At 45.3% G+C, this 16,141-nt stretch overlaps 1 protein-coding gene across 1 annotated transcript in view; it reads right to left on the bottom strand.

Moving 5' to 3' along the window:
• Nucleotides 1-15,885, bottom strand: part of LOC133457131 (cell migration-inducing and hyaluronan-binding protein-like) — a 122,730-nt gene extending 106,845 nt beyond the window's left edge. The window contains exon 1 of the mRNA XM_061736048.1: nt 15,660-15,885. The gene's annotated coding sequence lies outside the window, so the exon portion shown is untranslated. The remainder of the gene's footprint in view (nt 1-15,659) is intronic.
• Nucleotides 15,886-16,141: the final 256 nt, after the last annotated feature.

The raw sequence follows: 16,141 nt of genomic DNA, 5'->3' as shown, positions 1-16,141 counted from the left end.
CCTAGTGGTCGGCAGAGGAAATGGAGGAACCAAGTTGACTAAGCAGTACATGATCCAAGTACCAGGGCCCATCAGTGGCCTGCTGCTCAGTTGCCTAGGATACTAGGCTAGGAGCTCTGTTAGCCCTCATTTCAGCTCTGGCAACACTTGCTTCAGATGGTTTCAGTCGTGACATCACTATAGTAGCTTGCAGCAACATAAAATTATGAAATAAAATGGAAAAAAATTAAGGCGTGAAACAAAAGAGGAATATCCCTCACATTCCCATTATCACATCTCTAAAAATGTGTGTTCGGCAATGAAACCTTTTTGAAAGAACGCGGCTTCGCTGAACATGTTTAGCCTGAGGCCTGAGTAGGCAGAGGGACAGTGTGTGTGTACAGTAAAACCTGCTCCTCCAGTGGCAAGCATCCAGATGTTTTCCTCCAACACCAGTGATTATTCTGCTGCGGTGCACTCAGCTCTGCATTGTTGTCATTTCAAACCTGCCAACGCTTGTAAGGCTGCATACTGTACACACTATAACACACACACACACACACACACACACACACACACACACACACACACACACACACACACACACACACACACACACACACACACACACACACACACACACACACACACACACACACACACACACACACACACACACACACACACAGCAGCAGCAGTAGCAGCAACAGCAGCACAGGCCTCAACATGACCATCATAACACCAGCTCCAGCTTCACGTCAGTCTGAACATGCTGCAACACTTCCAGCCGCTGGAACAAACCACTGTGACTCACAGGGTTGTTGTTCTGGAACCATTGATGCACAAGAGGCATTTACCAGAGAGGAGACATGACAATCCTCCAAACTCTTGGTGTTCACACGTCACAGGCGTACTAGTGGAGAAGAACATACACCAGTACCCGTACTGATATAAACCCACTGTTAAGATGTGATTCCTGACTGGGCTTGAACTTTAGATTTAGGAATTATAAACTTACTTAACTTGTTTCCAAGTTTTCTGAAACCAACTAACTTTAACTTATTAACAAGTTTGAACTTGAACTTATTGTTAGGGTTGTCCCAATCTGGATTTTTTAGCTCCCGATCCGATCCCAATCACTTGACTATCTGCCGATCCCGATTTTTCCCGACGCAATTTTTACAATTCCGATACTTTTTCCTGATCAGATACATTTCGGCAATGAATTAAGTAAAAAAACTCAAATTGTCCCAAGTTTCTTTTATTGTCCATTCTCTCCAACATGGACATATATTTATTTTCACTGACTGCATCATTGGATCAAAACAAAACTTATCAGCACTGGTGCCATAAAATGTAGAAACATGAAATTGTAAACTAAAACAAAAAGTGCAGAATTATTGCAATAACAAAAATAAATAAATTTCACTTCAAAAGTAGGTAGTTTACCTACTAGGTTCAAAAGTTGAATAACATCCAGTCAAACTCACAATCAATAAGAAAATTAAAATACATTTTGGCTTAACCTTAGTGCAGAATTCTCAACAGCATGAAATGAACAGCAGCAGATATTCATCGCGGCTGTTATAGTTTTCTGTCACTGTGTGACAGAAAAGGAACCAAGTGGAACCAAGTGTTGTTGTTCAGAGAGGGACCCTTTAGACCGTAACACCAGCGTAGGAACCAAGTGTGGTTGTTCAGAGACGGACCCTTTAGACCGTAACACCAGCCCGCAAAATATAGCAGTCCGTCATCCCTGTGTTGTCACCGAGTCAAGAAAGTACCAAAAGATGATTAACGAGTAACGGATAACCATTTACATAACACTACAGTCACTTTTCTCCGACAGATGTTCTTTCATTTTAAAACTTGCAGACATTGTCTCCGTTTATCTGAGCCTAGGCTAGCTGCTGTTAGCTTTGTTAGCCGCACTTCTTTCCCTCCAACACAAACGTCTCTTCAGCCGCCGCCGTCTCCCAAAAGCAATATCTTATAATAAACACACATCAACTGTCTGTATTGTTAAATACAGTTGTTAAATACAATTGTAAAACGATTTACTAATTAATATATATTAAAAACATTAATAACTAGGTATGTGTTTCAATTTTCAATTTTCAATTTTATTTATATAGCGTCTAATACAACAGAGTTGTCTCTAGACGCTTTCCAGAGACCCATACCCAGAACATGACCCCCGAGCAGTTATTACATAAACAATGGCAGGTAAAAACTCCCCTAGTGGGAGAAAAACCTTAAGCCAAACACTGGCAAGGAAAAACTCCCCTTTAGGAGGGAAGAAACCTTGAGCAGGACCAGGCTCATCAGGGGGGACCCTCCTGCCGAGGGCCAGACTGGTGGGTCAGGGACGGCAACAGCACAGCAGGCAGGTGGAAGCAGCAACGGGATGACCAGGGGTGGGGACCGCAGGCCAGCACGCAGCTCCCGAAGCTCCGGCCCAATCAGCAAGTCCCAGGTTGGGGTGCAGGGTCAGGGAAAGACTTGTGCTCCGTAATGCAAGCTACAAGCCACCCACGACCACCTGCAGTGTGTTATGGATTTCTTTTCTGAACCCAAGCACACGACACCAGGCAGGGTTAAACTTTGGCCAAAAACACGGCGTAGTTTAATTTGTAAAACACAAAAAAGCAGCTGTGGTTCAGAGCGACTCCGCTGTCCGCCGGCGGGCGCCCGGCTCGTCCTCGTTGCCGCGCGTGAAGCTCTTCTGGCCGCGCTGCGCCGACTCTGTGCTCCCCGCGCGACCGGGTTGCAGAGGAAAGCCCAGCCGGCCGAGCCCTAACAGTATGTCCGATACTTTATTGGCCGATACAGATGTTTTGAAAATGACGTGATCAGGCCCGATCGATCGGCCACTACACTACTTATTGTCAAGTTTACTAGAGCCAACTAACTTTAAATAACTTTAACCTATTAACAAGTTTTAACTTGAACTTATTCTCCAGTTAACTAGAGCCGATTTCGTAGCTGTTAAAACTACTCACTTCCTCCGATAAAACTTTTATTTTCTTGGGTTTTTCCGCTGCTTGGGCCATGACACCAGCTTCTGCTGAGCTCTGCGCTCCACGCCCCGCCCAGCTTTGGTCTCCACTACGAATCGGGAAGGAGGGGGAATGGACGTATGCCGTAAAGCAGTCAAAGCCGTAAAAATGTGTAGTTTTTTAGTGTGGAAGGGTTCCTACCATGCTCCTCAAAGTTACATAGTGCCAGTGAAGGCGATACAGACCCCTCAGACCATGACAGAGGTTCATTAAACCTGTTGGAAGTTGATGTACCATCACAATGATGATGATGAAATATTAGATTAAGCTGGAAAAGTTACATTGTGCTGCTTCAAGATCAATAATTTGGTCACAAATAAGTACATTTTTCTCCTTGAAGTGAATTCAAATGTGATGCTATGACTAAAGCCAGGCCTTCACATGCCCCTGTTGTCCAGTGAAGACCTGTCCTCTGGCTGGCCCCACCAGGACCAGAACCAAGAGAGCTCCTTTTCCTTCACTTGGCAACAACAGTACGTTATCGTGCTGGACTCTTGTGAACTCTGGAAGGACACCCCACATTTTTGTAGAAAATAGCTGAAATGTTTTCCGGCTGAGTTTGAGTTTACGATTGAACTCACAGACATTCGACCAAAACCTCTGCCAGCAGATGAAAGGGGAGGGGTGTCTGTCTGTGGCAACATGCTTCATCATTTAAAACAATCTGTCTGTCTGTCCATCCCTCCATCCATCCATCCCTCCATCCGTCCGTGTGAGCAGAGTTTGAATGCAGATGTGGGAATGGTCTCATCTGTGTACATGCGTTGTTGCAACAGTACTAGGATTACTATTGCAACAACACATCATCAGTGGGGTGAAACTAACCCGTCTCACGACGGTCTAAACCCGGCTCACGTTCCCTCCTGTAACATCAGCAGCTAGCTGGTGTTACATGTTTGTTTTTGTGTTCAGACAGAACCCCCCAGCCATCTCCTCCCCGCGGCAGGGTGAGTCGCAGCTACAGCATGGAAAAAAAGAAATGCAGCCGGTTGCACAACATGACCTTGAGTCAGAGACGAGGCAGAAACATCAGCAGGACTCGTTAGAAGAAGACGCTCACTTTAAAGAAAGATGAAATGTTCTGGACTGGAGAAGAACCAGTGATGAAGACTTTCAGGTAGTGGTGGGGAAAAAAATCAACATTGCAATATATTGTTGCGCTCTCTGTCGCAATAAATAATCGATAATCTGGCTGCAAATATCGATATTTTATTACAACACACATAATGGATTTACGTGGTTGTCACCGCACTATTGTTCATGCACTTTAATTTGTCCGGCTGTACAGTGTTTACATTTACAAGCCCAGGAGGCAGTGAGGAAATATACAAATGCACTTTCTTTGTACATTGTATGCAGTTTTGGCATTGAATAAATGCATAACTACAGACGTTTTCCTTTTTATGGGTATTTTTTCTTTTTCAGCCACATATATCGTGATATATCGATATCGACATTTCTTACAATATATTGAATATCGTAGATATCGTGATATTATCGTTATCGTGGGCCACATATCGCCACGGTATTGAATCATGAGTTACCCGTATCGTCCCACCCCTACTTTCAGGTGCTCTCTCGTCCCGTTTCTGCAGCAGATGTTGCTCTAAAATCCCAGAGTGATTTTTCCGCAGTCATGCTGTCATCACAGAGCATGAGATGAACTCTGAAACAACTCCGAGCATCACAGAGTCAGGATTCTGGTGCTCGCCTGGATGAGCCTTTTCATCTTCGGTCCAGAGCACACGGAGGCCATTTCTCCCTTAAAAGCCGTGACTGGCTAGCAGTCACGGCTTCAGGTGGACCCGGCCCACCAGGAGGGTTCCAGGCCAGTTCCTAGGCTGTCGGCTGGAGCTTCCACAGAGCCTGGCATCAGCCGCTAAGGGTTTAGTGCAGGTCTTAACAAGGCACTTGAATGTATTTGTACCCAACATACTTAGACTTCTTGATTCCAAACAGATAAGCGCTGTAAAAGTGAACGATTTAGAAGTGAACGAGTCAGAATTCTGATTTGTGTCCTTCATGCAGATGCACATTTATTTACATACACCTGCTAGTTGCTGAGATGAACTCATCTTGTAGCAGGAACCTTATGGTGAGATTAAGTCCTGTAGGTTTTGCTGGAATGTGTTGCAGGCCTGAAGTGGAAAAATAGACAAGTAGTTCACCATTTGTGTCTCTTCGAGTCTTTTCATGTCAAATACCAGCTGCAGCGTGACTGAGCACATTAACAACAGTGGAAGCAGACTTCCATTTGCAGCCACTTCAGCACCTGTCAGGACTGCTGTAATCTGAGGAGAGGACGGGGGAGATGGGAGCTGCAGCGGCACAAACATCCTGGAGTGAATGCAGCAGGAGCCGGTGTCGTCATCCAGCAGTCCGGGCTGAGACTGCTGCCATTATTCCTCTCCACACCTCCAGTCTGACCCTCCACGCTGATGTCATGAAGGCGGGTTTCCTCTGGAGCGGCACCGCTCCCCCGTCACCACCCCGGCTCGGGCGGGTGTTCACCGCAACTCCTGCGCTCTAGAAGGTTAAAGCCCGTCCGTTCAGCTCCGGGCTCGGTTCAGGGTCAGGAGGCCTGGAGTCTGGAGACTGTCCCGGATGTAGGGGGGAAACCCCAGACATGGATGGATGGATGGATGGATGGATGGATGGATGGATGGATGGATGGATGGATGGATGGATGGATGGATGGATGGATGGATGGATGGATGGATGGATGGATGGATGGATGGATGGATGGATGATAGTGATGGGCAGACAGGTGGATGAAAAATGGACGGACGGACGGACGGACCGTCCGTCCGTATGGATGGATGGATGGATGGATACATGGATGGATGGATGGATGGATGGATGGATGGATGGATGGATGGATGGATGGATGGATGGATGACTGTTGTCTTTTCCCAAACACTGGGGGTCAGTTTTCCTCACAGCCTTCCTCTGGTCATAAACCTGGTCTGGTTCCTTCCTGGCTGAGTTTTAGATCTGATGGGAACTCTGGCGGGAACTCTGGAGGGAACTCTGGCGGGAACTCTGGAGGGAACTCTGGTGGGAACTCTGGTGGGAACTCTGGTGGGAACTCTGATGGGAACTCTGGTGGGAACTCTGATGGGAACTCTGATGGGAACTCTGATGGGAACTCTGGTGGGAACTCTGATGGGAACTCTGATGGGAACTCTGGTGGGAACTCTGATGGGAACTCTGATGGGAACTCTGATGGGAACTCTGGCGGGAACTCTGGAGGGAACTCTGATGGGAACTCTGGTGGGAACTCTGGTGGGAACTCTGGCGGGAACTCTGGCGGGAACTCTGGAGGGAACTCTGATGGGAACTCTGGAGGGAACTCTGGAGGGAACTCTGATGGGAACTCTGATGGGAACTCTGATGGGAACTCTGATGGGAACTCTGGCGGGAACTCTGGAGGGAACTCTGGCGGGAACTCTGGAGGGAACTCTGGTGGGAACTCTGGAGGGAACTCTGGAGGGAACTCTGATGGGAGTCCTGCTGGTCCTGGAGTCCTGCTGGTCCTGGAGTCCTGCTGGTCCTGGAGTCCTGCTGGTCCTGGAGTCCGGTTGGTCCTGGAGTCCTGCTGGTCCTGGAGTCCTGCTGGACCTGGAGTCCTGCTGGTCCTGGAGTCCGGCTGGTCCTGGAGTCCTGCTGGTCCTGGAGTCCAGGTGGTCCTGGAGTCCTGCTGGTCCTGGAGTCCGGCTGGTCCTGGAGTCCTGCTGGTCCTGGTCCACTCACTCTGGCCTGGACGCCTGGCGAGACACGTGCAGGACACCAGAGAAGTCTGGCTCATGCAGGACACAACAATCTGCCCCGGATTCCAGACGAGGCTTTTCTGTGCTGCTCTGGCCGCTTTCTTCTGTCCTGGTGGAAATATTTGGAGGAGTGTTTTGGTCTTTGCTGCTTCTGTAAGTGGAACAGGGATCATGACTAAAAATAGTCCATCGATCTGGTTTTTTTCCTCCCTTTCTGTTACTGGTTAGTAACTTATTTTCTTTTTTGTCCGAGAGCCCGGCTGCAAATACACGGATGTAGAACCAACACTTTCCTTTGAATTAGAGCCACGGGTGGAAGCTGGGGTGGAGTGTTGTTGTGTCTAGATTGACATTATTTTTTTTTGACCAAATTTGGACAAACCTGAAAGCCACAAATAAATGCATTTTGATCTTGCAACAGAGGGTGTTTTGTGAATGTGTGTGTGTGTGTGAGAGTGTGTTTCCTTTACCAGTCCTCTGGACAGTCTACCATGTTTTATTAACCCCTTAAACAAACCTGATTCTGTCAATGAGGACCAGATCACAAACAGTGAGACGTGGAGGAGCAGGAAAACGAAGACAGTGATGGGTGGAGGGTGGTGACTGTGTGGTGTGGTGTGTAGTGGATTGTGTTGGGATTGGCATTTGAGCGAAACAGTGAATTTGGTGGGTGAGACATCTGAAGACACTGACTACGTTTACATGCAGTCACAATTTGGGTTATTGCTAATATTCCGGTTACTGAAACATTCAGAATATTACGTTTACATGCGTGAGCAAACAGGGTTATCCCTGTATACATGGTAATTAATCATTCGGGATATCTCGATCAAACCAGCAACGCACGGAGAATGTGATGACGCAATTCCTGTCAATTCCGCTTCTTCTTCCTGTATCCAAATTGAAAACAAATGCTGCTTCGCGCAACTTTTCTCTCACCTTCTTGTAAATCTGGCTATCCCAGTACTTTGTACCGTCTACAAATGCAGAAATGTTCATATCCTTCATTACATTTATGAAGTGATTAGTCTCCTCCTGGTCTTGGTTTCTCCGTGTTTATAAGAACTTCCTGGACTCAAAAGAACAGGATTTCTTGTGAACAGAGCATGAGCAGAAAACAAATTCCTGTTCCTTTGGATGGGGATATTCCGTTTGGCGTTTACATGACCCAATATTCAGGTTTTAAAAGGAGTAACCCAGGGCTCATATTGGGGTTTTTAAAAACCTGAATATGAGCAAATTCTGGTTATTCAAAGGGGTTATTGGTGTTTACATGGCCGTGCAAATTCGGGTTATTGCCAATATTTGTGTTTTGAAAGGGTTATTGATGCATGGAAACACAGTCACTGAAGAACACATACTTCTAGTTCCTTATATAGATCTCAGAACAAATTGACTAATTGGACTGAACTATTCAGAGTGGTGATTGCGTGCACACTGCGCTGATGTCAGACGCCATTGGACATAAAAACATTATTTTCCGCACTTAAAATCCTTAAATTTTCTCAGGAATCTGCAGTGCCCTTATAATCAGGCTCTTGTTGTGTTTACTGACCTCGAACCAGTTTTATATTGTACCCTGCACTCAAACATCTGTCAACATGTTTATGTTTATGTAATAATTGCTCGGGGTCATGTTCTGGTTTCTGGAAAGTGCCTAGAGACAACCTCTGTTGTAATAGACGCTATATAAATAAAATTGAATTGGAAAATGGAAATTGAATAGTGACTTTGGTAGTGACGAAGCCGTTCCACTTGACTGATGGTCAGACCGTCACATTAAAGTCTGTCTGTAGTTGGATGCGGGTTGCAACATCAGACAATGGTAGATAACTAATTATGTAGTGCTGGCAAACATCTAGTAAACGTTACCTTACTATAATTACAGTAATCCCTGGCTATAACGCGGTTCACCTTTCACGTCTCGCTGCTTCACGGATTTGCATCGTGCATCGTGTTCTGCATTCTGATTGGCTAAACAGTTTCCCCCGCTTCTTCACTTCCTGTGTCAATAACGTTGGTCGCTTAGCAACAATGCTGAGAACGGCCAATGAGCTTCAGCAGCAGCTCAAGAACAGGAGCCTTTGGTCGTTCATTACAGTCTCAGATATGGTGGCATGTCGGAAGAAGAAAAGAAGAAAAAAGAGCGACAACAACGAACCATAACTATGTTCTTCTCTGGAAAAAACATCCCTGTCCCGCGGCTTTAGGAGAAAAAGATGCTACAGAGCGAGTCAGGATGCACAGGGTAAACAGAGTCGCTCCTCCCTAAACGCAGAACACGCGCTGTGCGTAGGGCCTCATCTTCCAACGGGTGCCACATTTTGCGCAAGGGGACGCATTTGCACGGTAATGCATATGCGCTATTGTGAGGTGGAGGAGGGAAAAGAGACCTCTAATCTCACTGCGCAATGATTGACAGCAATCCACATCTGACCAATCAAAGGGCTGCGCCTGCAGGCTCTTGCAGAGTTTCAGAAGGTGAGATTTCAACATGTCGTTCAAAAGACGCGACACGAATCAGGCACAAGAGAAGAAAAAAAGGCAAAACATGAGGAAACTCGCACTTCATTTGAAGGTGGGGATGTTGTTGAAATAAAACGTTGTAGCAGCACACAGCAGACATCCACATAGGCAGGTGGAAGCAGCAACGGGATGACCGGGGATGGGGGGGGAGACCGGGAACGCAGGCCAGCACGCAGCTCCTGAAGCTCCGGCCTGCAAACATGCACAAAAGAGAAAAAAAAGGGGGGCCGGCACAAGAAACTACAGGAACGATGGACAAAAATGATAGCTATGAGATATTTATAATAAATAAAAATGGAAATGGAGAAGAGAGGAAGGGAAGAGAAGAGGAGAAGAAGAGTGAGAGGCACCGCCCAGCGGATCATGTCGGTGCCCCCCTGCAGCATAGGCCTATAGCAGCATATCTAAGTTAAATGGCGTATTATACGGTCATTTTGTACCAACGATACGTTTGAGATGGGGAGAGGTGAGAGGGTGGGGGGCGGGGGGGCTCCAAATAACATAACGCTCAGGGCCCCAATTCGGTCAGTAAACCTCCAAGTGGCCACCAAAACACAGCCAGACCTCAATATCACATCCATCACATCAGCTGCTCCAGACTGGCTTCTGTACAGATCCACTTGTGGTTCTAATCCAGTTTTGTTTGTGACGCAGATCCAGATGTGGCTCTGATCCTGACTGAATTCTGATCAAGACCCAGGTACAGTTCTAACCCAGGTGTGTTTCTGACCAAGATCCAGGTGCAGTTCGAATACAGATGTGGGTCTAATCCAGAGGAGGTTTTGACCCAGATCAAGGTGCAAGGGTCACATTCTAGTTCTACTCAGCACTGGGTTCTGAATCTGATGCAGCTTTGGTTCTAATCCAGATGTGGCTCTGATCCAGATCAAAATTTGGTTTTAATCATAATGAGGATCTAACCCATATCCGGTTTTGGTTCTACTCAGGATAGGATCCTGATCCATGCTTGTTCTAATCCAGGTCTTGTTCTGACCCAGTTCCAGATGTGTGCATGAATGGTTCTGCCCAGATACGGTTGTAGATGGAGGTGTGACCCACTAGGGAAGAGAGTCCCAGCGGTTTTCGCGGTGGGTTGCGGTTCCTGCTGAGCTCCAGGGATCTGAGTGTGCTCACATCGTCGCCATGGCGCCGTGGCAGCGTCTCCAGTAGAACCCACTTGGTTTCTCCATGAACAGCTGGACTCTATAATCTGCTGTCGTACTGACAGACTGCTTAGTGAAGTATGGCAAGCCATTAGGGACACAAAATGTCACTTTACCAACCTGTTCTGCATTAAAAACGCGACAAAAACAGCTTGTAGCTGCAATGTGGATTACAAACTGCTCTAAATCATTTCATGATTTCAAGAGGAGACCAAACCAACTCATCACTGATGCATCCTACATCCTGCTAAACCGGTTAGGCTCACTAGTCTTGTTAGCTGCTGTTATTTTGGAATTTCAATTCTAAACTGACACTAAAATAACACAGTCATGTCGGTCAAGCTCTACTGACGCAGGGAAACATCTGAGGGTGCTTTCACACCTGTCCCGTTTGGAGCAGTTGTTCCGAAACAGGGAGCGTTTCCCCCTAAAGATCAGGGGCCTCATTTAAAATGGACTGCATAGGATTCATACTAAAAGTACACGTACACCCAAAAGCCGAAAATGCCGGTCGCAAAAAAAAATCCAGATCAATAAAACCATGTGCACGCACATCTGCACGCAATGTTTGCTTTATGAATCACAGTCCAGCTGGAAGGTTGCACAGCTGAATCCTCCTCATATCCCACCCTCTACACGCCCACTTTTTACCATAAATGCATATGGATGAGCCTACTGAGCATGCGCAGTGGCTTCCTGCAGCCTGTTTGGCATCAGAATGAATGAGAGGGTGTCGAGCCACCGTGACACTGACTTTCACGGAGACTTACATCTAGATGTTGTAGATCAGGGGTCACCAATCCTGGTCCTCGAGGGCCGGTGTCCCTGCAGGTTTTAGATGTTTCCCTGCTTCATTGCACCATGATACAAGTGCCTGTGTCATCAACAGAACTATCCAGACTTTGATGACAAGCTGATGACGATGATTAATTAGAATCAGGTGTGTTAAGGCAGGGAAACATCTAAAACATGCAGGACACCGGCCCTCGAGGACCAGGGTTGGTGACCCCTATTGTAGATGATGTGGAGGACAGGAAAACCACATTATTTGGTGGTCACAGTAAAAGTTAGAATAAGTATATAAATAGTATACAATAAAATAAAGCGAGTGAGTGGCAGCACGCCGTTGCTGCCCATTAGTGCCACGACGCAATTACCACTGGGGACAGGGGGGACATGCCCCCCCCCCCCACTTTTCAAAATCATGTATTTGTCCCCCCCACTTTACAGTTTAAAAACTAACGGTAGGCTCAGCCTGTGATTGCAAATCCTCAAGACTGTCTGTGCGAAAGGGATGCGAAGACGGGAGCGGAGCCCCGCTCCCTCCCTCCCCTCAGAGCTGCTCAGGGCTGAGGGTTACACCAACGCAGAGCCTACGGCGTAGGGTACGCGGCGACGCGCACCATACGCCGTACCCTACGGTGTACGCTCTGCGTTGGTGTAACGCAGAACCATAATTCAGGCTTAAAAGTAAATCAATATGCGCGCACCCGGCATGACAGGCAGATACACACGGGGAGAAGAGACTATTTCTTTAATTTTTATTTTGTTTAAAACGTTATCCTTACGTTATCAATCAGCAATTAGACTGATTGTCACACACCTTGTCACGATTGATCATTAGATGATTAGACCGCTGCTATTAACCACTCATTTGAGGATGGGAGTATGATATACGTCCTGCAAATGCCTGCATAATGGCTTACTCGTGGAACACATGGATCTATGATGGTGCCGGCTTGGGTGTAAATGGATCTGTAAGTCTGATATGTGATGACATTGACTATGTTTACATGCAGTCCACATTCGTGTTATTGCCAATCTTCGCATTTTAAAGTGGTTGTTGAGTGCATGTGGACGCAGTCACTGGGAGTATGACATGTATCTGGCTGCATTTCACCACCTCACCGGATGCGTCGCCAGTTCCCCATGTCTTAAGTAGATTCTTATGGGAGGGTGAGGGTTGCCGTAGGGATCCACAGATTTTTCGGTTAGTTTTTTCTTTTTAGATCCGAGGCTTTGCATAGATGGCGGCTTCCGCAACTTTCAGGTGCTTTTTCTGCGCAAGCAAGCTTTATAGATGAGGACCCAGTTCCTTTAGTACATGTGAACACAGCAATCGCGCCTCGGATGCGGGAAAAAACAAGCGAGCCGAGATCCTAGGAGAGGTGGTCTCGGCTCACTTCCATTCCAGACCTGGAGCGGTTAGTTTGCAGTGAGAACAGAATCCACACAGCACACAGAAACAAACTAACCACACTCGCTTACGATGCTCCATAGTTGTTGTTTTTCCCGGGGTACGGAAGAGGAAACTCCTTCTGCGTTCATTTGACCAATGAGAGAACAGTTGGTTCATGGCATTTGTTAACAGCTTTGAACCGCTACAGACGGTTGCCTTGTGAACACAAACTCCACAAACGAAAAACGAAACAACTGTATTGATTTAGCCCCTGAATCGGAACAAAACAAACGGGCCACAGGTCTGAAAGCATCCTATGAACATGCCCAGAGGGGGGAATGTCTTGCCCAAGGATACAACAACAGATGACTGGGAGAGCGGGGTTCGAACCACTGATCCTTTCATCATTGGACGACCCGCTTTACCACCTGAGCCCCTGCAGCCCCATCATCTAAAAATGAGCTCTGCGTCAACAGTGTTTGTGGTGAGTTTGAGGTTGGTGAGTTTGAAGTTGATTGGGCAAAGTATGGCAGAAATTTGCCTTTGTGAAAGGGATCTGATCCTTGAATCTCCCCTCGTAGAAACAATTAGGGGATTTATTTTTCTAAATCGATTCTCATATTAATTCCTAAAAATCGATTGGTATGTCTAAAGATTGATTTTTTTTCATTAAATAATGAAAAAAAATCGATACATTACAACATTACATTACAACTTTTGGTATTTTTTTGTTTATGCCCAAAAGAGGAATGTTTGTTGGACACGAGAATAACTGGTGCCGTGTTTTTGCCTTAAAGGTATGAAAACATTAAAGTTATAATTCCATAAATTGTCTATATTTCATTACTTTATATACTGTCTTGGGGTTACTTTTGCATAAAATGCTAAAAACCAAATTCTCAAAAATTAAAAACCGAAATACACCAAAAATGGAAAAAATAAAAACGGAATGTGGGAAAAAATGATACCAATTTTATCCGTCTCTGTTTGCAGGCCTGGATCTGTTTAGTAATTCTGACCCACACAATGTTTCTGAAAGCAGTTCTATCTGCATTCTGGGAGCTGATTGGTCCTTACAGCATCATTAGCTGCCAATACTTGCTGTTTAATCTCAATATAATACTAGTATTAATGTGTTGCATAACTACACAGTCATATAATTCATACAACAGCTCAAAAACTGTTTTAATAACACTAACCCAAATCAAAATTGGAATCAAATCGAATTGGATCTTAATAAAATAAAATATGTCATGTTATGCGACACCTGATGTGTGTGTAAAATTTTGTATTTGGGCATAATAAAAAGCTGATTCATTTAGGAGAATAATAATGGTAAATAATAATAATAATAATAATAATAATAATAATAATAATAATAATAATAATAATAATAATAATAATAATAATAATAATAATAATAAAACACATCAGAAATCCTCGGTGCTCTGGGTCTAATTAAGGAACTTGTTGCCTTCAGGAAGACGCTACAGACTCATCAGGTCATCAGGTCAAAAACTAACAGACTAAAAAACAGCTTTTTCCCTAAAGCCATAACCGCCCTGAATAAAATGTGAATGCCTTCATGTGCAATTACTGTTTTTACCGTGCAATACTTTTTCCCGGACTATCTGTGCAATATTCCACCACATGTGTAACTATATGCTATTATCTGTAAAAAGGATCTCAGGTCTTCACTATTCAAATGCACCTTAACCTTTTTTATATCTTTATATTATTTATATTTCTTATATTCTTATATTTCTTATTGTTTGCACTATTGTTTCTAATTTGTCTTGCACTGGAGAGGTGATGCTGCTTTCAATCTCACTGTACCCAGGTACATTGACAATGAAGTATTCTATTCTATTCTATTCTATTTTATTCTATTCTAAAAATAGAGCCGTTTTTCTGACCCTGGGAGCATGCATGCTGAGCTGTCTTGGAAGATGGTGGAGGATCGACTAGCATGCAGCCTTATTCTGTTTTTGAAAAATATCTGTATATTACGCAAACCTGGCTTCTTGTTTATGCAGCTTCTACCAACAAATAATAGACACAGCTATGATACCAGACTGGCCCTAGCTAATCACTTTTCTCTGCCTATGCCCAGAACTAATACATTGAAAAAAACAGTAATGTTTAGAGCAGTCGCACACTGGAACCATTTCCCCCCATGTATAGCTGCAATAATCAATAATCAAGATGTCAGGTTTTAAAAGGAGACTGAAGCAGCTGTGGTTCAGAAGGAAGTCATGATCGGTCCTAGGTATAGATTGTGATTATTGTGCAAATTGTAAGTATATTATAAATTGAATAGTATATATATTCTAAATTACTGTAGGCTATGAGTGTGTGTGTGTATATATATATATATATATATATATATATATATATATATATATATATATATATATATATATATATATATATAGTATAGTAGTATAGTTATATTATGTTATATAGTATATTTATACTAGTATAAATAGTGGTTTAGGTATATTATAAATTATAAAGTCGTTGCAAACTGTTTTGCTCAAAAGTGGATACAGATCTGGTGATAGTAGCAAACATTGTTACTTAAGATGTGGATGGTTTTGGTTGGTTACTTAATCTTTTATTTTTGTTTCAATGTATTATTTCAGGAATTCTGGTGAATGTTTTTCACCCTTTTTGAGTTGTATTATTGTAATCTTTTGTATGTCTATGTGTGGACCCCAGGATGAATAGTCTTCCCATGGTGAACACTAACGGGGATCCTTATTAAATAAACTAATAAACCAATAAACCCTGGTGGTTTTCCATAATAACCATCAGCAGCGCGTGCTCGTGACCGCGTGTCCACCTGCACCTCGCGGACACGAGCATCAGCTGGTCCTACATGCACGCGCGGGCGATGCGAGCAGGAAGACGCGCGCACACACCTGTGGCCCCGAGCGGACACGTGACAACACAAAACACGCTCGCGCGCAGAGGGACCCACCTGTATCCGGGCTCCGCGGGGGTGTGTGCGGGGGGTGTGCGGGGGGTGCGCGCTGCAGCTCCGGGAGGATGCGTGTCCGCGCCGCCGTGTCCGCCGGTGCTCCAGTGTGTGCGGGCCGTGGTGCGGGCCGTGGTGCGGGCAGCGCCGCCCCCGCTCCCGCTCCCGCGACGCCTCCGAGCGCACGCCCGCCCACTGCCCGCGCTCGTGCGTGTACGAGGACGCGCGGCACGTCAAAACAAACGTGTGACTCCTGCCGACGTGTGAGTGAAGCAGTGAACACCAGAACCGAGCCAGACGTGGCAGAGGCGGAGAGCACCAGGGCTGCACAAATATGAGTCAGAATAAGTGAGAAATAGAATCAGCTGCGTTTGTGTGTCGGAAACCTCAAGGAGAACACAGAGAACCTCCAGGATGGTAAATGGTAAATGGCTTACACTTATAGTGTAAGCCCCAAAAAAAACAGAATTATGGTTCTGTGTTAA

The sequence above is a fragment of the Cololabis saira genome, chromosome 2 (assembly GCF_033807715.1).
Source record: "Cololabis saira isolate AMF1-May2022 chromosome 2, fColSai1.1, whole genome shotgun sequence".
In the NCBI taxonomy this organism is placed as follows: Eukaryota; Metazoa; Chordata; class Actinopteri; order Beloniformes; family Belonidae; genus Cololabis; species Cololabis saira.
This window is presented reverse-complemented; position numbering and strand designations above follow the sequence as displayed.